The 23,136-nt window shown below is 32.5% G+C and overlaps 1 long non-coding RNA gene across 1 annotated transcript; it reads right to left on the bottom strand.

The window, feature by feature from the left end:
* Positions 1-9,250: 9,250 nt before the first annotated feature.
* On the bottom strand, positions 9,251-10,218 carry LOC142629529 (uncharacterized). Its single transcript, XR_012843073.1, has 4 exons — positions 9,844-10,218; positions 9,621-9,710; positions 9,489-9,539; positions 9,251-9,406 (listed from the first exon to the last, which is right to left on the bottom strand). It is a non-coding gene; the product is annotated as an uncharacterized LOC142629529 (long non-coding RNA).
* Positions 10,219-23,136: the final 12,918 nt, after the last annotated feature.

The raw sequence follows: 23,136 nt of genomic DNA, 5'->3' as shown, positions 1-23,136 counted from the left end.
CAAATACTAGAGCTTTTCAATATATATAGATTTATAGGGTAACAGCCAAATCTTTATAGTTTAATGTGAACTTATAAAATTGGCTCGAGAACATGTATGATTGGGAATTTAAGAGTTGAAGACTAGGTCCAAAGGCTCGGTGGTTCTTTTACCACATGAATTTCATCCACTCACCTAATGGGATGGGCCTAGCCTTTGCTGAATAAAGGTGGTGACAGTATTAGCCCACAAGTGATGTAGGAGCATCATTACTTTGTTCCATGAACAACTTTAATTAAAGTGGCTGCTAGTGAGGGTGGCCTTGGTACAAGGCAATAGTAGCAAGTATAAGCAGCAACTTGGTACAAGACTGTTGCAGCTTTAAGCTTGTAGCAGCCAGGCTCGTTGGGTTCCAAACTTGAGTGTAGTCAGCTACGTGATACTTGGGGGGTTTTATATAAAGGTAAAAGTTTTACTCCAAACATATTTAGAACTATCTTACTCTAATTTATTACATGCAATTGAATAAATTATCTATTTTGAAACCCAAATCATTCAAAGAACCTGAAAATTGAGAAGTTCAAAGTCTTTAAAGTTGGACCGAAATTCAATCAAATTTAAACCGTGATGATATTATAAATAATTTTAATAAATCTAGTCTAAATTGTATATTAATAACTGTTATTAAGCCTTTTGAGAGTTTTTCATGTGCCTAATTACCACATCACATCCTCCTTTTGCAATCCAAATAATAGCCCATCACACACCAAGAACCATCAAGCCTCAGCCCAAAACAAGATCCTTGGGCCTAAACCTTACTTTGGGCCTGAGCTGAACCAACTGAGCTATTTACCCATTTATTATCTTGCAATCAGGTAAGTATTTTGTTCTCAAGCATTTAATGACAACCACTTGATTGATAAGGTTGGTCTTTACGTGCATATTAGTGCATCTTCTATCCTATTCTAGGGGTCAATAACCTCATATTAAATTGAAATCAATGAAATTGGTTACTTTGTCTTTGGTAATGTCATGATATTTGGGGAAATAGTTAGGGTTGTTACATCACAATTCCTCTCACGTTATTTTTATTTTTTCAAAATTTTAAACTTATTTATCTTTCACCTTTTTTTTAATACTTTTTTAACTTTCTTGATCTAATAGTTAGTATCAAAAATTAATTTTTTAATTTTGATTTGAACCGTTGAAAAGGGATTATGTGATGTAATAGCCTAACTATTGCACCAAATTTCAATCTAAATACGTAAAAAAAAAAACTGTTAAAATTCAAAACTTTATGTGTTTTCACCAACAAAAAAAAAAAAAAATATATATATATATATATATCCGTAGCTTTTTCATGACTCCTATATTATAATATATCATAACAGTGTCAACCAACTTGCAACTTTTTAGATTCCCTAATTTCCCTAATCGTTCCCTATGTGAGGAAATAATAATCACACTTTAGCTCAAATAGTAAATATACTAAACAGTAGTTAATAGAAATAAACAAAGATGAGCCACAATTCAATTAACCAATCCAAAGCAAATAAACAAACAAACAAGAATATAGGAGATTACTGTTAGTTTATATGTTCCTCAGTTTCAAACTTTCTAGTTTCTAAATTTGCTGGCTTAATTAGTGAACTTAAAAAAAAAACTAACTAATACCACAAAGTGAATTTCAAGTGCAGCCATTCCAGCTTAGGATTAGGCAATACTAGTTATCTTATCCATTGCCATCAAATATATGTACGTATCTAATTCCCGTATAGGTTCCAAGATTACATAAGATCTATCTATTGTGATAGGGAATGTACTTATTCAATAAATTTAGTACCGCAATAAATTTCAAAAACGTTTACACAGCTTGTTGTGGTCGACAATAGAGCAAAGGGCAGGTTAATAAATTTTTTTAAAAAATATTTCTAATTTTCTACAACAACAACAACAAAATTTGGTCAATTGGATGTTAAGGGAGAAAAGTGTTTTTTTCATACAAGTTTGTGGTAGAGTGTCATTTCCTCAAAACTCAAAGGAGGGGAGTGTAATTACCTCTTATATTATTAAAATTTTAATTTTCTAAGTAACTTGTATTTTAATCGGCACTCACCAACTATCAAATAAAAAATAATAATTAATGTAAATTAGGAATACACACACACACACACACACTATCAATAAAAGGATTCCTCCTCTTTGGACTGGATTTTTATGTAGTTTAGAAATATCTTTAGACCTTAGGTTTAACATAAAAAACTTAAAGACAACTCGGTAAAAATATATCTTTAACTCCACTTAAAATACCTACAAAATTGGACACTCTCCTATGAATCTATGTTTTCAATACAAACTTATTCAAAAAAAAAAAGGAAAATTATGACACTAGACAAAAAAAAAAAAAAAAAAATTTCATTTTAAGCGTAAAATGCGTGTGACAAGGCTAGTACTAATATAGTTTAGTTTAGATGAAGAAAAGAGATTTTGGTTTATTAGAGACTTTTTGTATCTTGTTATTTAAAATTTTTAAATAAATGATTATAGATAATAGTGAGGTGTAAAATTGTTGGGTTTTCAGGATAGTCAAGAGTCAACCTTAATCTAAAAATGAATGTCAATAAAAATTAATTAATTAATTAATAATAATAATTATTATCATTATCCTTATTATTATAAATAAATATTAGAATTATTATAGTTTACATTCCACTAATTACAACTTATCATGTAATCTTTTCACTTTTCTTATAAAAGAATTGAAGTTAAAAAAAGAAAAAGACATTCACAAACATAATTAGTGGAGCATTAAATAGAACACAAAAAGTGGAACAAATTTTTTTTTTTTCGACATGAAAAAAGTGGAACAAATTATTTGTATTAAAAGTACAATAACACATACCGGGCTCTTTTACTTAACTGAAACAGATCAAAAGTACAATAACACAATGAGCATCTAATGAAAGATGGTAATGCATTGCAAAGAATGCCAAATTCCACCATAACCATCTTCACAGAAGTATCAAATTACCGTTCACCCTTTCAATTTAATTTGATTAAAACAAAAAAATCAAAAGAAGGCCCATTAGACGTGCAAAAGCAAGAAGATTCAATTTATTAACAGAACCTCAACATGAAAATTCAGTTGACACAAGTACAGAACAGAAACACACTAGAATTGTTACAAACTGGTAAACAACTCCTATCTATATGAAAGCACTAGAATTACAAGTCCTGAAAAGTAAATCCAATTAGAATTTAGAATTTAGAATAGAAGTCTCACAAAACTGTGTCATTTTGATTCCAGTTAGGTAATAAACTAATGACATAAAACAAATGCGTTTTGAGACCCATCATTATCATCAAGAAATTAAATTGATTCTTTTGTGTTTCTAGTTTCAACTAAGTACAACAACTTTTTTTTTTTTTTATAACAGAATGGACATTGAAAATCTTTAAACTTTTATTGGCATTAGAATTATGAAAACCCCCCTTACAAAAGAAAATACAATGTACTTCTTTAAACAAACAAACAAACAAAATATACTCAATTTTCTAAATTTGATTCAATAGATTCTACCTTAAAAAATAAAAGAAGAGAAAAACAGAAGAGTACTTCTTCAAAATATCTTTGTCTTTATGTTGTTTCTTATTTACTTCGTTTTTAGAAAAGAATATGAAGATTTTGTAAGATTTTTTATAGACTATAAATTCATTTTTCTTTTTTCCTTTTGCCTTTTGCCTTCTTCTTTTTTTTAACGTATCTAAATACATAAAAAATCGTGGTCTTATAATTTTACGAAAGAGTATCATTATAATGAAAGTAATTCCCTTTCATCATCTTCTTTTTTTTTTTCCCTCTCCCCCAATCTAATATTTAAGCTTTCCAAAAAGAAGGAAAATGGAAAAGAGATACAAAAAAAGAGGTAAAAACGAGCATAAGTACCATTCATCATGTCTTCTCAAATATTACTCTCAACAAAGCTCCTATGTTTTGAAACACAAAAGCTAACATGACTTGTAATTTAATTGGTTGACACTTATTCTAAAAAAAAAGGGTAGACACTTCTTGGTCTTTCTAATAGAGACATCCAGTCAAATTCTTCACCTCTCAACTATCAAATTATATATATATATATATATATAGAGAGAGAGAGAGAGAGAGAGAGAGAGAGAGAGAGAGAGAGATGTGTTTAAGTTACGATTGGTATAACTCTAAAGAGTTATACCTTTTCTATACCATTGGATTTAAGTAGATCCAATAGTAAAAAAAAATATTCTCATTAATGCTAATATTCTGATTAGGATCTCATTAATTATCCCTAATTTATTATATTTTATATCGATCTCTAAACCCAAAAAAAGTATTATGTTTGACTCTCTCTCTCTCTCTCTATGTTTCTCTCTCCATCTCTTTCTCCTCCACCGTTGTTCCACCTCCATGGATAGATTGCCGGCAGAAGAAGGAAAAAAAAAAATATATATATATATATATATATATTTATAAAATACTGCTCAGAGAAACAAGAAAAATACACAGCAAGTAGGAAAAATGCCTTATTCTTTTGGAATTACTTTAAACAAGTCTTTCATGCCCTAATTTAATCGACGGTTTTTTATGAAATGGACAAAAGAGTAAAACATAAACATTTAGAACTTATCTAAGCCATGTTCATATAAGGTTCCATTGCCAAGGTTTGAGGCTTCCTTAACTACTTGTTTTATCCACACAATAGAAAATAGACATTTCTCTCATCAATGCCAAAAATTCTCCAAAAATTAGTCTCACTTTCCAAGGAGGAACTTATATTCTCTTGCACAAATTCAACACTTTCTTGACAGTGATGAATTATAGGGAAAAATCAAAGGCATGCATAACCTTAATTAACACTGCACAAGTATACTCTAAAATGGAGTAATTAATTTTTCATTGAGTTACTTACCAAGGAGATTTCTACCACTATTTATATCCAAGAGCCTATATGAAGTTCATAAGCCCAACTAAATATCTGGTTAAATTTGTTAAATTCGATGACTGTGATCAATTAAATTAATTACATTAGAGACGGTACATATATATCTTCAATACCTGATTAACTTCAAAGATTCTTTCTTTCTTTCTATTCTTTTTTGTTTTTATAATAAGAAAGATTGAAACTTCATGGATGCTTTCATTCATTTCTTCTTAGTAGAAATACTCTTGTTTCTAAAAAAAAAAAAAAAAAATCTTTAGGAACAAAACATGAAAGTTCCTTTACTAGATCGCATATTCATATAGACTTGGACTTTTTATAGTTAATTTTCATTGAGCTAACGTTGTTCCCATGCATTACGTCAAAAGTTCATCGTGAAATTTCGGCTTAGTTATAAAAAGTCTCTATCCCTTGCCATTATGTACAATAATAATAAATCTATCCTATGTACCATACTTTTTGTTGCTTCCAAAGGCACAAATTAAATGGCCACCTTTCAAATCTTCTTCGTCTCAACTTAGGTTCCTTTGAACAACTATGAAGTATTATTATATTTATTTTTAGATTTACATGATTTATAATTTTTCAATGTATTCTATTACCCCTCTCTCTCTCTCTCTCTCTCTCTCCATATACCCAAAACCCACAAACAAACCAACTTGTTTTAACAAACCCGAAACCCAATCACAAAATCAAATCCACAAATAACTAAACAAACAAAGGAAACACACATTATTAGGTTTGGGCCAGGTCAACCCCACCAGTTTAGGAAGCCCAATCTGATCTACTTGAACTTAGGCCTGATTTGCATCAGTTACTTAAGACCTACCAATCCGAAACACACTTCCGTAAGCCCAAGTCTCACTCATCACAATAGGCCCACAACTCACTAAGCCCATCAACTGCAGGCAAAGATTGACTCAAGAGAAAAAGTGTGCACCTTAGCGTTTAGGGGAGAAAATGCAGACAGAACCCCTTCAACAATCAACTGAGATTTAAGAGTAATTTTTTATCGGTGTGTTTTGACGAGGCTGACTTTTATCTAATGCTAACAAATACAGGTTTAGTATGGACATGTACAGGTTGCTTTATTTTTGTAAATACTCACAATTCTCACATTAACATATTCGGCATGTTAAGCCATTCTGATATTTTATTAGAGGTTCATGACACAATACTAATAGACATGTGGACTATGAACACACCTTCTATTGTACTTTTAAAAAAAAAACAAAAAAACTCCCTCTTCTGAAATTTAAAAGTTGAGGAAGTTTTCTGGCTGAATCAAACCTAGACCTTGTTAACTACTTAAAACATTATTAATGTTCAGAAAAGGGGATATTTCAAGAACCAGGATTGAACTTGTTAAACGGTTAGAAAAAGGGAGCTTTCTCATGACATTTGACAATAAATATAGCATCTTGTGTTGTTTTTCTCGCTGAACACTTTATGTCACATGCTGAACATTTGCTAATGTTTTTAGGTATATTTTGGATCATTTGGACAAGGACTTGCAGGAAAAACAAGGCTCATAATGTCAGAGGTCAGTTATGGCGCAAAAACTTTTGGAAAAGTATATGATACAATGAAGGAATAGCAATAAATAGATAGATAACAAAAGGCTTAGACACAATCACCTTGCTAATCTTAAACAATATTTGCCCACACTCAAATGATACTAACGAATTACTGCAAATTTGTTCCCAGACACAACTAAGTATAAAATTCTTCAAGTAGTATTACCAAGAACATTCTTGTGAATTTTTATGAAAAATGGTAAAAGAAGGTAGTTACAAAAATGAATATAGATCACTATTTATAGCTGAAGGGTTATGCCCCTTCAAAAACAGTCACTTTGATTGACTATAATATTCACAGAGTATTAGCCGTTTGACAAACCAGAAAATCCCCATCTAGAAAATTGCAGAAAAACAGTTTTTATGATCGATCAAGTATTCCTTCGTCATCAAGCCAAGAATTGAACAAAGAACAGGGTTCTCATATTATACAGCCTTTGACTTATTGAGCCATATCTCAATTGATCAAAACGAGTTCAACCGATCAAATAGGAGTTAAGCTCTTTAAACCAAGGCTCATCAGCACTTTCAATGGCATTTTGAAATCTCTCCTCTTTAATCTTAAATATATAACAACCTACATTGTATATAACTTTATATACAACAAGAACTCTGAACACTTCAATGTGAACTTCAAAAATTAGTCCACTAAACCATGGGTTCAAATTCAATTATAGTTTGCTAGTCTAGATATTTCTAATAAACATGAAGGGTTCAGCGGAAACCTTGTGTCTTTTATAAACTAGTTTAGTTCTTGGATTGTGTCATATGTTTTTAACTTCTTAAAGGAATGGAGCTCAGCAGGTGATGCATCTTTCTCTCTCCACTGTCCAGTGCAATTTTTTTATTCCAGTTTATTGCCTAATACAAACTTTTCACTCCACTTTTGTTTTATTTAATTATTTATTTATTCAGGGACCTTGTGTATAGTCTCAAATCTCAAGCATATCAGGATTGACAGTTCAATTTATATCAAAGCTAGTACCAGAGTCTAAGGGCAAATACTTGAAGAAATGCAGACAAGTATGAACCCTTTTCCAGCAAGGTAAGCCAGGTTTCTTGCACACTAGTTCTATAGTAAAGCATTTGAAATTAGGCTTTCTTCTACGGTTTATTTGATTGCGGATTAATTGAGAATAATAAAGAGAATCTGGAACATTAAAAGTATTTGGGACTAGTATTTCTTTTAAACTAATGGATATGATAGCATGTTTAAATAGACGATTATTGATGTTGGTAACTAAAAGATAGCATTGAGTAGATATGCTAGGATTTTTGTGTTCTTGTATTCAAATTGATTCACTCAACTTAAAGGCTCCACTTTTCTTGCTAACTGAAATTACAAGGAATAGAGTTGATTTTTCAGACAAATAAAAATCAGGGACATTGTCTAGGAATCATTAAAACCTGAAAAAATAAAATACCAGTTGAGATATAGCTTATGGACACAAAGTGTTAGACATGGAAACTTCAGAAAATTTATGGATAAATCTACAAAAATTCCATTTAGGGGGTCAACCAATTGCAAAAACTATCAAAATCCCTCTTTGTTTGTTTTATTTTTTATAAAAAGAAAAAGAAAAAGTGTAGTTCCTATTTCACAAGTCTAAAAGTCAAAAAAGAAAAGAATGAAGGTCCTTTTTTGAATGCAGCCCATCAAAACAGGGTGTGGTCAAGATTCTAAGAGGGGCATCTAAAGCACAGAATAAGCAAGTCCAGCAAGAGCATGGAAATTGTAATTCAACAACTATCAACAGATTCAATAGTTAAACTTTAAACCACACACTTCTTGTTTATTTTAAGTAATTTAGGGATTTTACCTTCTAATGAGAAATTTATACGAGCTGCAAAAAGGTCTAGACCCATCAAACCACATTCTGTGCAAGTGCAAGTGGCATGCCATGTTTCCTCTCTTTTCTACATTCTACAAACTATCTTCCAGAATTTAGGAAAGCTAGATACAAGTAATCTGATTAACTTCTTTAACAGTGACGCAAGAGAAATTGCAGAATTTGCCTACATATGCTTGTGGTGGGTTCAGGTTTATAGCGATTTGTGAATATAGGGTTTAGATTTGTAGAAGAAAGTTTTACGATGAAAAATTGGCTTTAGTTTGGTAAGTTTTTTTATGCCTATTTGATAGAATAAGTATGTAAAGTTTAAGGGTTTCCAAAGATGAGGAACGGTTTGACTTTGGCTTGTAAGGATGAAGGGACGGAAATTTATAGAGTTCTATTAACACTATCTGTGAAAAGTACCTCGAGCAGTAGAGGAAAAAAAGAGATAAGAGAAATGGAGAAAAAAGAACAATAATGCCAATATGTTTCCATCTTTTTTTTTTATAGGCCATGTCTCAATCCCAAACACACCCAATATTTTTAGTAATCAATCCGTATACTCTTCAAGTACAATCTATACAAACCTATCTAGGTGTAAGGAAAATGTCTACCCCAGGTATTGAAAGACAAAACAAGACACTCAGCAGGGTTTGATGCCCCTCAATGCAGATCTGCAGAATAGTTGCTTGCTTGTGGATTATTTGGTGCAAGAAATATATGCAAAACCAAAGGACCTCAACAATCCTTCACTGCAACCTAACCTAATAAGTTGTGATCATGTTTCAGAGAATCATCATGTCAGTTTGGATTCAAAATAATGATCCAACATGTTCAGGTTGGCTCATGGGTTAGAGAGGCACAGCTAATCCAAGAATTAGGTTTTTTAAACTAGTTTCATAATTCTAAACCATTGGATGCTTCAAACATTAATCTTACATTACTCAAGGTGATACATTCCATTTGAACTGAATTTTCCAGCCATCTTGGAGATTCAGGAATAATAATAAACCTATAAGCTGTGCAAGACATGGAATAGTTCCTGCAAATGAAATTAATTAAAATCCAGTTGATAGAGCAATTATATTCAGTTTTATACAATAGGAAATGTGAACTGAAGATACCTATCAGAGCCAAGGTGCGCCAGCCGACAACAGTTCCAACAAAATATGTAACTGCTGACCCAAAAAGAAATCATGAACTGAACAAAATCAACAGTTATGCACATGAATCATAAAGATACTCACTCAACGTACAATTTCTTAGTGGTCTTGCCATAACTGATGCACAGTAGTAAATCCTTCTCGGAGATTTTTGGGGGTTATTTCTGCTATATATACAGGTACCTATTTTTTTTAATAGAAGAGATGTCTTTAGCTAAGGTAACTGAAGAAGAAGAACTGATGAGTTGAAGAACATAATGCACCTAAAATCTTTACATATACCTAGAGACATGTAAAGGGAATTAGCAAAACTTACCCCTCTGCGACCAAGGATGTCTGCTATTCTTCCACTCAGCACTGCACCTAACATTGCTCCAATTGTCATAATTGACCCAAATACTGCGTACTGCAAATCAGGTCATACAAAAGAATATTGGAATTTAAAGCAAGAAATTGTTGATCATATTTAGAGTACTACTAGTTGTGTTCCTATAGGTAATTTATGTTCAAGGTGCTGCCTGGCACGACTTCTTGCCTTTAGATGCTCATCAGTATCCTCAGTTGTCACTACTCACTATAAATGGATTGCGGGGATTGATAATTATCTTTTCAAGTAACACAGTATGACTCAATATGTACTTTGTAATCTCCATATCAACTCCACACCCAACAAAGCCAATTAATTCAACCACCTTGAGGCATTTATGTTGACATTTAGACTTTTTTATCTCCATTTTATCTTTTGTATGCTTCTCTAAGTCATAGAACTGCACAAGAAAAAAGGTTAGCACACCTGATTGCAGAACTAAACAAATCCTGTGTATACCTAATTGCAAAACTAAACTGATCAACAAAATTCAACTTATCAATCTTTAAACCTCTTAAGGATTTGGCTCAAACCAATGGTTAACATAAACTGGTGTATGATGATGGAATTATGACCTTCAAGGCAGTATGCAAATGTTAAAGGCAATTGCACCATTAACATAGATTGGGAGCTGTAATGGATGGCTAAAATCAGATATAAAAATGCACAAATTTATGCAAGAACCTACAAACTTGATAGTGCTTCAGAAATATTCATTCTGTGGAGGGAAATATTCGTTCTTTCAAAGGGGCAAATAGTATTTCTGAATTGCTTCTAATGGGTTGACTAAACCACAGGTAATGGAAGTAATCGGGCTTCCATTAATGAGCATTAAACTTCATAGGACTTCCACACTAGTTGTAATAGGAAGACCATGAACAAAAATATGAAAGTTGGAGATAAAAGCAAAAAGAAACTTTTTTTTCCACTTTCTGTTTTTCCTTTAGTATATGCAGTATAAAGAAGAAAGAACTGTCCTTGGGATGATTGCAATACCAGTACACCAACAAGCGCTAAAATTGGAGTGATCTTGGTCCATGTTTGAAGATCCTGCATAATTGAAGCTTCATCCTTTTAAGTAATACTCAACTGAAACAATGAAGAAAGAATTCAAGAGAAATAGATGTTTTTCTCTAGAAAAAACCTGTAAGAACAATGACAATCCCACAAGAAAGCAGCCTAAGCATGTTCCTGCTGCAGAAACCTGTGAATGGGATTCAAAATTATTTTTATTCAACTCCATTACAAAGTACAGATTTCTCAACCTTCTTACCAATAGAAGTAGTGGTTGTCCAGATTTATCCATAAAAATTACCCCTAATGCTGTCATTGGAATCTGTACAAAAGCATCTAAATTATTTAAAAAGCATTAAGCAGAACCAAAGGTTGGAATTACATGAAAAGAGTCAAGAACCTGAACCGCAACCATTGCCACGGTCCCAACACTACCGAAAACCCTATCATAGACAAAGTATTCCTCTATTCAACTTCCAAATTCTTTGTCAACTGTAGGTTGACATAAAAAGGAACAAAAAGGGAAAAAAAAAGTATTTTTCTACCGGCTAATATGAATATAGTTGCATAAAATGCAATGCTATTGACCCCCCCAACTTGTTGTAATACCATCAGGCCAACTCCTACCTAAGTCTACCTAAGTCACCTTCATGTTAGCCACAAAAGATAAAAAAAGTCACGCAAACAAAACATGCTACAAAGATTAGCATATAAAGCTTACAATGAGTGGATGAGCCTAATTCCATTGGAATAAGTTGAGAATACTAGCTCCAGAAAGCCATTGAAGGGTTTCTGTGTACTACTGTAAAATTATTCAAAAACCATGTCAATATTTGTTTCTAATAAAAAAATATTGGGAAAATTCGAGACTATGTTTAAATTTTGCTACTTAAAATGGAAACAAAGACATTTCTCATTGGCATCTGAAGTCAAAATATTTCTCTAATCTCAGCAGTTTCTTGAGAAATATCAGCAATCTCCCTTCTAAGGTTTTGTAGAGCAGCTTCACACTCTTTCTTTCGACCAATCTTTGCCTGCAAAAAAAGAAATTCATCATTTGAGCATGTCAGCCAATGCTTAACAGATGCAATATGGCAATACTGGAAACCATTATAAATACCAGCAAGGTTGTGGATGGAAAAACAGTAAAGCTTATGGGAAATAATCATCAGTTTTTACTGGCCATAATTCATTTGCTGCATTTTTTTGCCTTAGTACAGATAGATGGTGTAGAATACAAGGCATTAACTTGATCTTCTTGAGAAAATTAAACACACTTGTAAATGCATAATTATAAATAAGTAAAATATATTGAACAACTGATAAAGAGAAAGGTAGAAAAAACAAGAATGTTCTAAAGCTCCATTCCCATTTTGAAATTAATTAAATTACATACCAAGAAATGATAAATAACAATTTAACAATAAGAATAGAACTAATGAAGCATAAGAAGAAGAGAATACCTCTAAACAAATACATTATTTGGTGACTAACTGAGTATCAAATAGAGAGTAAAAATAATCAAGATTAATTTAGAAGATGTATCACACTCGAAAGACACAATCTACAAGGATTAGGATAGGATATCATAATATCTTTCAAAGTACCAAGCTAAAAAATAAGTTTACAGAACATGAGATGCCGCATGGTTTAACACAGATTCTAAGAACACTTTAAGCTCAAATATGCTAGTAGAGAAAGGAGTGGCATAAATACGTGTAGATATTATAGAAACTTAATTCCCAAGTTAAACCCTCAATCTTTTTTGAGAGCCATTATCCAAATCATCTAGTAATGGACCTGATATCAAGAGTCATTATTTGAAAATCTAGTGCCATATTTGAGTTTTGAAAATTTTCTTTTCATGCAGTATTAGATCTGGCCACCATCCTGTTGAAGCATGTGTTGTTAAAACATCCAACAAAGAGTCTTCTTCCTTCTCTAGACTTTGCAACAAAAGCACGCCACTTCATATGGTATCTCTCTTCCAAATTCCATTTGGGATTGAAATAATTTGTCAATCCTTGATGGGCCTACCTTTTGTTATGAAGTTAATTTTACAAGCAATATCACAACTAAGCTTTTTATCGAATAAGACTGCCTTAACTAGTATAGCATCATGTAGTATTTTCCAAATTAAAACCAAACTTTGCAGAAATTTAACTTTCCACAATATTTTCTAGACTTCACTGTTAACATTATTAGTTCTAGCACTGTTACTGTCATCATCAACTCCCATTCTCAAATACCTCATTCCCACATGCCGGAACACTATCCTTGTGGTAGTAAAAAGGTCAAGTACCTTAGAAACAAAATTATTTTGTTCTATAAATGTAAGGCTCCTCTCAATTGGCAGGAGATCCTATGGATAGGTTAAAATAGAACAAAAACAGAATCTTAGAAGCCAAAAAACACAAGCAGTGAATGTCCATGGACATCAAGTGATGTTCCTGTTCAAGTCCTTTTTATAAATAAATAAAATAAAAAAAAGAAGGAAAAAAAAGAAGAAGAAGTAAATAATTCATTAAAAAACAGGGGTGTGGAACCCATGTACATGATATCCACATATTACACTTATTAGCCACAAACCAATAAAATGCCTAATAAGCTTCATCTTAAAAACAAAGTTCCCCAAAACTACACCAACAGACAACCATAATAATACAATAGATTAAAAAATAAAGAATTAAAGGCTCAACCTATATGAAAAATATACATAAAAATTAAAACAACAGTGGTCTTCCTATAAACAATTATTGTGAATGTTGAAATTATATTAGGCACATTGATAGATCACTTTTAACATTGTCATTGGTTTTTATGTCTTCAATGAAAGTACATTGTGTGTGGGTGAGAGTCAAATTACTGTGTAGCACCTCCCAACTGGCGGCCATTATATGTGTTGCTTGACATTTGGATTTTCCCCCAGAATACAGTCAAGATGAGCAGGAAAGTTGCACTCTGCACAGTAGTAGAACCATTGCTTGGGATCTCGCTCTTCTTCACAGATATCACAGTAATATTCACCGGAGTCATCTTCAGGAGTATAACGGAGGTTGAAGGGATGTTCATGTTGGTTGTACCATGTGGCTTGTGGTAGTGTAGCACATTTAAAGTTTAGAACAAATTCACAAGTGGAACAACGGAATACACAATAGTTTTCAAAATTACAACTACTACACTTTTGTAGAGAGTTTGTCCAGGAGAGGTAAAGACGATGCTCATGACAGGCAAGAGTGAGGGTGTTTGATAATAAAATACATTGAACATTGTAATTATCCTCGCATATTTGACAGTTATATTTTAAGCCGTTGCACCTCTGGTGACAGACATTACAGAAAAAAGAAGCTTGCTGATAACTGAGGGTGAGAGGGTGTTGATCAAGTGGGTGATGTTTTATTTTGGGTAATTTAGAACAAGATTTATGGAGAAAGAAGCTACACGGGGTACAACTGTAAAATGGAGAGAGAATAGATTGTACGCACCCGTTGCATTTTGTGTTATTTGGAATCTCATCAGTAAGCTTCAAATCATGCTCGTGACTGAAGTGTTTGATTTCTATGGCTATTTCAGTTCCGTCTTCCCCCACAGTAGTTTTTTTGACTTTGCAAATTTTCGAGTCAAAGGATTGATGGAGCTCTGAATCTTCAGATTTTGACTCGGTGGACTGCTCCTCTTTAAGTTCCTGCAAATTTATGTACTCCCGGTTCCAGTGGAGCATAGCACAATAGAGGTGGGCAACAAAATCGCATCTTGAGCAATAGTAAAGGCAGAGTGTATCCACTTTTCGAACACAGAGTAGGCAAATTGGAGAGTCGGATTGATGGACTTCAAGAGAAGGGGTGAGGTGGAGAGGGTGGTTGTGACGATAAACTTTCAGTATGCGTGGGCAAGCAGCACAACGTGAATGTATAGCGAAATCGCATTGGACACAAAGGTAGGGCAGATTGCCTTCTTTGCCACAGAAGTCGCAAGTGAACTTCATCAGCTTCCAAACGCGGGTCAATTGGTGGTCATGGACTTCAGTTTGGATGGTGGGTGATAAAGAAGAACATCTGATGTGAATGTTGAAGTTGCAACGGTAACAACAATAACAGTATTCTGTACTCCTTTCTCCGCAGACGTCGCATTTGCTAAATTTGTTATATTCTTCTTCGTTGTCGTTGTCAAGATATTTTGATCTGTCGAAGAGAATAAGAGGATGATTTGGGTGTGAGGGATGGTGCAACCCAAGGGGTAATTCAGCACATGATGTATGATGAACGTAACGTTTGCATTGTTTACAACCGTAGCTTGGACCCAATACTGGTTCCCTGCACCCATAACAAAGAAGTCCGCTTTGCTCAATTTCAATAAAGACCAACGGATGCTGCCAATCCTGCCAATGTTGAAGCTCCATCGTCTGGACAACATCAAATTTGGTTAGAAAATAATCAGAGTGCAAAACAAACAGAGAAAGAGAGAGATGCACATGAGATGTTTGATTGAAGGCTGGTAGCATTTGTTTTCTGACCAATTATCATCAAGTCACATGGAACAATTAGTAAAGTTTTGTATAAAGAGTAAAGACCAATACCAAATAGACAATCTGGCACTTCTCCACTAAGCTTTAGACGCTAATGCTCTCGCTGGCTGGGCTTGCTCAAATTTGATTTGGAAATCCAATTTTTAATGTCAGCTTGTGAGATTAGAGGTGAGGATTCTGGGATTTTAAGAAAGATAGGAGACATTTGGGTTCATTCGGAGGTGGATGCTCTCAGGTGTTTGATTTGGATCTTGTAAAAGTAAAGTTGTTGTTAGCTTCTGTCAAACATCTTTTTTTGGAAGTTTTGGAGGCATGAGTCAAGTGAGTGTTGCACTCACACGCACATCAAGTGTATGATTTGGGTCTTGTAAGTAAAGTTGTTGGACTTGGAAGAAGTAATTTAAAAATAATAAGCATTGGGGAGCTGGGGCGATTGTCAAATTGGGGCTGTACCGGCTGGTGGCATATTTTGTCAGTTAATAAACATAACTTGTAATTTAGTTTCCTTAAATTTTGTCATCTGGTAATAAATATTAAATAGAGCTAGTGATTTAGTTCCTAAAGTAAATATTTATTGTTTATTTTTTCAATGTAAAATGTGGAAGACAATGTTGAAAAGTTTTAAATATTGAGATAGACAAAAGTTCTTTAAAATGAGTATTAAAAAAATTATGAATTTTCAACTAAGATTATTAATAAAAAAATAAAATGAATATTTAATAGGCACTATGTACAAGTTATTCTTTACATTATAAAGGGAATGAGATTTTATTAGGGTCCTCATGTCAAATTCTTTACACTAAGATTAATGTTCCTTCCTCCCACATAATAGTAGGTCACACTAATTAAATTTTTGGTGAGGATCTACATTTATATGAGAGAAGAGATTGTTATTTTTGGAATATTCAAAAAAATTCTGCTTAACTCTAAGTTGGAATAAATTTCTTTCCGAACTATCAAGTTTACCAAATATTATTATGATCTATCATTCTTTCGGAATATCGAATCAATTAGGCATTAGAAACTCATTAATTTATAAAGAGATCTTATAGTTTTTTGAATTATTAAATATAATTAAACAAATAACCATATAGATTTAACAATGGATCGCAATAGATTATTGCAAATTCTTGCATGTGATTAACCTATAATAGATATTTAATAAAAATGTGAATTCAAGAAAATATTAATTTGAAAAAAGTAACTAATTGATGTAATTTTTATGAAAGCAAAGTCAAATGTAGCATGAACCAAAACCATTTAGCAATAATATATATCTCACAAAAATATAATGTTAATTCAAGTACTGAATAAGCCAAAAGTTTTACTTTATTTAACATCTATACAACAAAATTTAAGCAATCAAATCAACGTATTATTTATGTAAAGTAATTAGAAAAACACACATACATATAAATAAATTTGCAAAAACAACTATCATTACTTACAGTAAGAATAATCCAATATTGACTTCAAAATGCACCTAGGAAAGCTTCCAAGTTAGTCTCAATATCAATTTCATCAAATATATGTTCATGTGGAGGTCATTCATAACTTCTTCTATATATAGGCTTCTTATGCCTTTGGCACATGAAAACATTCACCAACACAAAAGAAAGAACATGAGAAGAAATTGGGCAAGGAATTTGATGCTTACTTGTTCAAATGTTTATACTTATCTTTCTCATCTTCTCTTATCCTACATGAGAAGAAATTTGGCAAGAAATTTGATGCTTACTTGTTCAAATGTTTATACTTATCTTTCTCATTTTCTCTTATCCTTTTATTATTATTATTATTATTATTATTATATCTAGACTTCATACTAACATTTCCTTCCTTTTTTTTTTTTTGTAAATATGTCCATACAATCAATTTATTTCTCAATCATTTATTATATTTCTTTATGCATCTCTATCTAGGCTATACATGCATGCATGAAACTCCATCTTTTTGTTCCTTAGATACTTTCTTTGAAAACGTCAAGATGTGCTAGTTGGGATGCACACCTTTTGGCAATAAAATAGTAATTTGATGATGATAGATCAATCCTAATTATGTAATGTATCCAACACCCAAAAGAAGCATCATATATTGTACAATATTTTATTAATTTATGTGTAACTATATTAAAACATAGATGATAATCGGTTAGTGGTTCTAATTCGAGCCATCAAAGATATCATTTTTTCCACCAACGATTAACAATTTACCACCTGTTGTGAATATATTGTGTCCCTAGCTTTATTCATACAACTTAACTAATTGAATTTATTTTGTTATCTTCTATATTAATTAATGTATAATTGATTTCTTTTAGATAAGTAGATTAGTTGCTGTAATAAATGTGTAAGTTGGGTTCTAGTATATTTAACACTTTTGCTTTAAAAGTTTAATAGATTGTTTTCCTTTTTGTGTGCGTGTTTCCTCTTTCCATTTTCTTTGTTTTTGAAAAACATAAACATTGAGGTCAAAAAAAAAAAAAAAAAAACACAAACACAAACATTAGACGTAAAAGAGAAAAGGAAAGAAGATTGAAAAAAGAAAAAAGAAATTATAGTCTATAAGAATTCTTACTATCTCTTCATATATTCTTTCCTAATAATCAAGAAAATAAGAAAATATATAAAGACAAAAATACTTTAAAGAAATGAACTCCTTTATCTTTGCTTTGATTCTACTCAATCATTTTAAAAAATTAACTTTAAAGAACTCCTTTATCTTTGCTTTGATTCTACTCAATCATTTTAAAAAATTAATTATTCCAAACTTGAATGCTATATCTTGTGTAACTCTCTCTCTCTCTCTCTCTCTCCATATACCTAAAACCCACAAAGTGGCGAACACAAATCTCTAAAATCTTCTTGGGCAAAGCTATACCCAAATCCCATCTACCTAAACCAAAGCTACCAGATTTCCATATACCCAAAACCCACAAACAAACTTTCCAATATTCCATATTGAGGTCAATAGTGAACTGTTTAGTCCAAGAATCCACAATGCCGTACTCTTTCATCACCCAAATAGAATAACTATAACGCCAACTCTCATAACATATTAGAGAAAGCAATCCTTTGAATTCTGAGGTAAAAATACTAGCATCAGCATGCAATCCAAATTTACCATTTGGCAAGGATATCAAGTGGAAAACCTCATCACCCAAATCAAATGACAAAACTATTAAACTCCGGGCATCACCCCAATCATTGGCCACAAAATAAACAGCTCCATTTAAAGAAGCTGCTTGATGGGGCCAATTACTCATAGTAATCTTAGGCGGGTATGAGTCACCACCACTAGTTACTCTCCAAAATCGCCTGATCTGAATTCAAGATAGTGAGACAATTTATTGCTGTTGGGAAAACTTTTGAGCTGCATTCCATAAAAGAATTCCTGGCCAGGCAAAAGGGTAAATTATCACCATTGCCGTAAAAATTAATCTCTATTGTCACTTTCATAGTAGTAAATTATCAGAGAATTGGGCTCGCATGATTCACGCATTAATAGAGACTCTAGCGCTGGCAACCAAGTCGGTCAAGTTTTAATATATATGCTAGACTTGGACTTTCGCATGTCATATACACGATAGAGATTAAAAAGAAATAAAACAGTGATATACTCTCACAAGCAAGGTTTTTTTAACTGTGAAACGTTCTGACCACAATATATGTGAACACATAAGAAGAAAGTGCAGCTGACTCAAGAATCTTATGGTATATGACAATATATAGAATAGTTTTGATTCATCTTACTTCATCTCTTCTCTCAAATCAAGGGAAAGCCCAAGATCCATTCATCTCTTTCAGAGACAGAATGAGGTTAGTCATATGAATCCTTGTAATGTGTTATGAGTCATCCCTTGCTCCTCATTAATGGCTATGCAATATGTTTTTGATCTGCTTCTAGTTTTCTATATTGCTAATCCAAGAAAGTCCGTCATCAAGAATTCTCTTCAGTCTAGTTTATCCGTAGTAGGTTTTTTGCTATATTTGTTGCTTCACATATACGAAATGCATCTGCATCTTCTTCTTTTATCTTTCTACTTCAAATACCAGACAAGACTTTCTACAAACTTTGGGTTCTGGATTTAGAAATTCATAGGTTATTCCTTCATAGTCCCACTACACTTTTTGGTACTGTTCATGAGTCTCATTGTACTATTTCAGTTAACGTTTACCTTTATCTACAATATTTTCAGCAAAAAATTTCGGTTTCAACAAAATAAGCAAATCCCAAATAGAGCCTAAGAATTCTTATATATGAAAATGTGATAGCCTTGAAGGACTCAAAATGGTGGTCTTGGTCAAACTTTAATTATTTTAATGTTTTTTGCCCTTGAATATTCACTTCATTAACATGAATCAAACAAAAGCTAGCAAAGTCCCTACCATCTCATTCTTCTTTGTTTCACACAAGAGACATATGTGGCTCCCACCATAACATAATGGCTCTCCTAAGAGCCCAACCTTTTTTTTTTTTTTTGAAGTGCAAAGACCACAACTTTTACCATAATTTGATGAAGTAGTCAAATGTGAATGATGTACAACTACTTTCATACGAATCCATCACTTTATCTCCACTAATCACAACTGACCACTTCAAAGTTGCGTCTAAATGCTTTATAAAAACAAAATCCACAAAAAAAAAAAAAAAATCAGCTAGAATTATCTTGGTTTCTTCCATAAATCTTTGAATATATCAATTTACTTTCTACGTATCTCCCTTGGTAGCTCACATCACATTTAGGGATTACCTCCCTCTAAAATAACATAGTTGAGGTCACTTTCTTCATGTTATATATTTATAATTAACATTAAAGTGTGAGATTAATAGGGATATATTATTTATTTATATCTATTTATATATGTTTTAAGATATGCTTTACATCATCTTAGTGACATTAGCTTGCTAGTAATACAGACATGGTTTTGCCAAGCAGGTACATGTTCCAGCAAGGTAATTTGAATAGGCCTCCTTCAGAGAAAACACCAATGTTGCACAACCTGCAAATTTCCATTAAAGTTTTATTGGCATCAGCTGAAAATCGATAGTGTCATAAAACAAAAGCAAAGCAGTTATTTAAGAAAACAAAAAAAGGAGACTTCTTCTAGATCGCCTCAAATACAGAAAAGTCTGCTCAAAGACAAATACATTGAACAAAGCTCTATTTCTTCAATATGGCTCAAGAAAGACTCTAGCTGGCTTGGTTCATTTAGAAAGAGTAAAATAAAAATCCAAAAATGTTACAGTTCACAATTGCACGAGCTGCCAGAGAATCTCATGAACCTAATGTACCAAATGTTATTTTTGTTATGTGAAAAGACTGTTCCAAAATCAGATTCCAATAGTCCTGCTATTTGAGTCATTGAAAATATTCCATGTTCAAGAATTGTTACTAAAGGATCCGGTTTATTGAACAGAAAAAAGCATTATGTGGGAATCAGTTATCAGTCTCCACAAACTAGAAAAGAAAGTAAAAACTGAAGTCAGGATTAAATTTAGAATGTTCTTAGACTATGTAGGTACCACTCCCAATTCTATAACTGGCAGATTGCATGCAAACCCTGCAATATTTGCTTGCCATAGATTATATGCATGAATCCAAGGTGTGGTTAATCATCTTGATGTTTTTTAGAAATTGTCAGAACTAGGAATACAGAGAGTTGACCTCAATTAAAACAAATCATTTTGGATGATTGATTGTTAAAGCACTACTAACAAATTTTAAAATTTTACTGTGCTAAGTTGCCAAGAGAGTATAAGACTATATTTAAAATACACAGAAATATAGAGGTAGTAACTACAAAAATAAGCAAATACCTTGGGCCCAAAATACTAACATATATATACATAAGAATAACTTTATTGCAAGGAGACTACTTCATGAAAAAAAATCATGAAGTAGCCTAAAGAATTACAACTGAAAAATACTTACATATAAATTGACTCTATGAAATTTTGAATAGAAGTACTATTTCTGAGACCCAAGCAAAGGACCACTCATAAAGAGAACTAATGAAAGATGTTAGCAATTGATTTGATGTGCAGTCCATATCTTCAAAACACTAACATATACTTGAAATTGCCACTATATATCTGTACACATTACAGGTTAGACCTATCACACTTGATTGAAGAAAGGTGAACATGTAGCAAGAATTTCAATAGAAAAACAAGCTCTCACTACATAGCCCAAGGTATTTTTCAAAAATGTAGGTATACTCATGTACAATGGTCACTTCATGCCTTGAAGCATGTGCACATGTTGAACTCATCCTAAAGAAGCACAGTGACCACAAAGGATGCTAATTTCCAACATAACAGAAACTCTCAATGCCTAGAACCACTGACCAACGTTTTGGAATCTCAAGGCTTTTTTTTTTTTTTTTCCTTTTTTGGGGTAAGTAAATCTAAGACTACAGATTTCAAAGTGCATTATTTATATTCTCTCTTATTATCACTTCAACTTCTTCCAAAGGACATTTAGCACCCATCTTCCAAGACATAAATCACATGTAAACGGAAAGAGTAGAATTGAATTGCTCATCGGATGTAACAAATCCCAAATATGAAAGCTATAAGGAAAATAAGGGGAATGTAGCAAGAAAAATTCTAATGGCAATAGCATACCCAATGAGAAAGGGAATCAAACCTCATAAAATTAAAAATAATTTACACTTGACATAAAAAAAAAATTAAAAAAAAAAAGAAGAAGCCATGTTAGACTGTCAATGCAAGTCCAAGATTCCTATTCAAGATATTCCTTATGAAAGCCATAAGAGAGGTCTCTAACCATGCAAACTCCAAGTTAACTCTTAATGACCAACACTAACAGGGCCCCTTTGGCATGTGTTCACCAGTATAGTGTTATTAGGACAGTTGAGCACCAATATCTGTCAACACCTTTTAATTCTCAATGTAGTTGCAAGTACCAAGCAAAGGCCAAGCTCCAGTTAGACAAAATTGCTAGAATAACAACACCAAATCTAAAATACAAGAAATAACCCTCACTTGATGCCACATGACTTTTCAAGAAGGAAGCAGATGCCTCTACTAAAACCATACTATTTAGCAAGTTGATCCAAATGTAACAAGAAAACATAATAATATAAGTTGTCTACCCCCTAAGAGACATTTTAGTTTTTGGTAACCACGACTGGCAACAAATCACTTAAGTTCTAACCATCTTGGCCTCTCCAGCTCTCTTTTCTTTGTGACACCACACCACCAAATTTTCATCAAAATCTCATAAGCAACATTTGAGCAACATGAATCAACTAAGATAATCAAATTCTTTATGTTCCCAGTAATTTCTCAGTGATTTAAGTACACGGTCTCCACAATTTGTCAACTAAATCACAGTAGGTTCATTTGGATTGCAGCTTTGAGAACTATTTTGACTATTGAGAATTTATGTATGAGGAAGATGTTGACATAAATAAGATAATGTTTACAGTTGATAATACATAGTTGAATACCATTCCTATGGATTTTCCTTTGTAACTTTTTCCAAACCTAAACAATGAGGAAAAAAGGAGATTTGACCCCCCCCCCCCCCAACCCCAATTTATTAAATAATAATGATCTTATGTTCGAAATATAGAAATCTGTGTAATCAAAACTATATCCTGGCTATGACTTGTCACTAAAATAAAATGATCCTATCCAATCAGGCGCAAAGTAGTGGAACCCAAAATCTAACA

This window comes from Castanea sativa, chromosome 3 (assembly GCF_040712315.1).
Source record: "Castanea sativa cultivar Marrone di Chiusa Pesio chromosome 3, ASM4071231v1".
NCBI classification, from domain to species: domain Eukaryota; kingdom Viridiplantae; phylum Streptophyta; class Magnoliopsida; order Fagales; family Fagaceae; genus Castanea; species Castanea sativa.
This window is presented reverse-complemented; position numbering and strand designations above follow the sequence as displayed.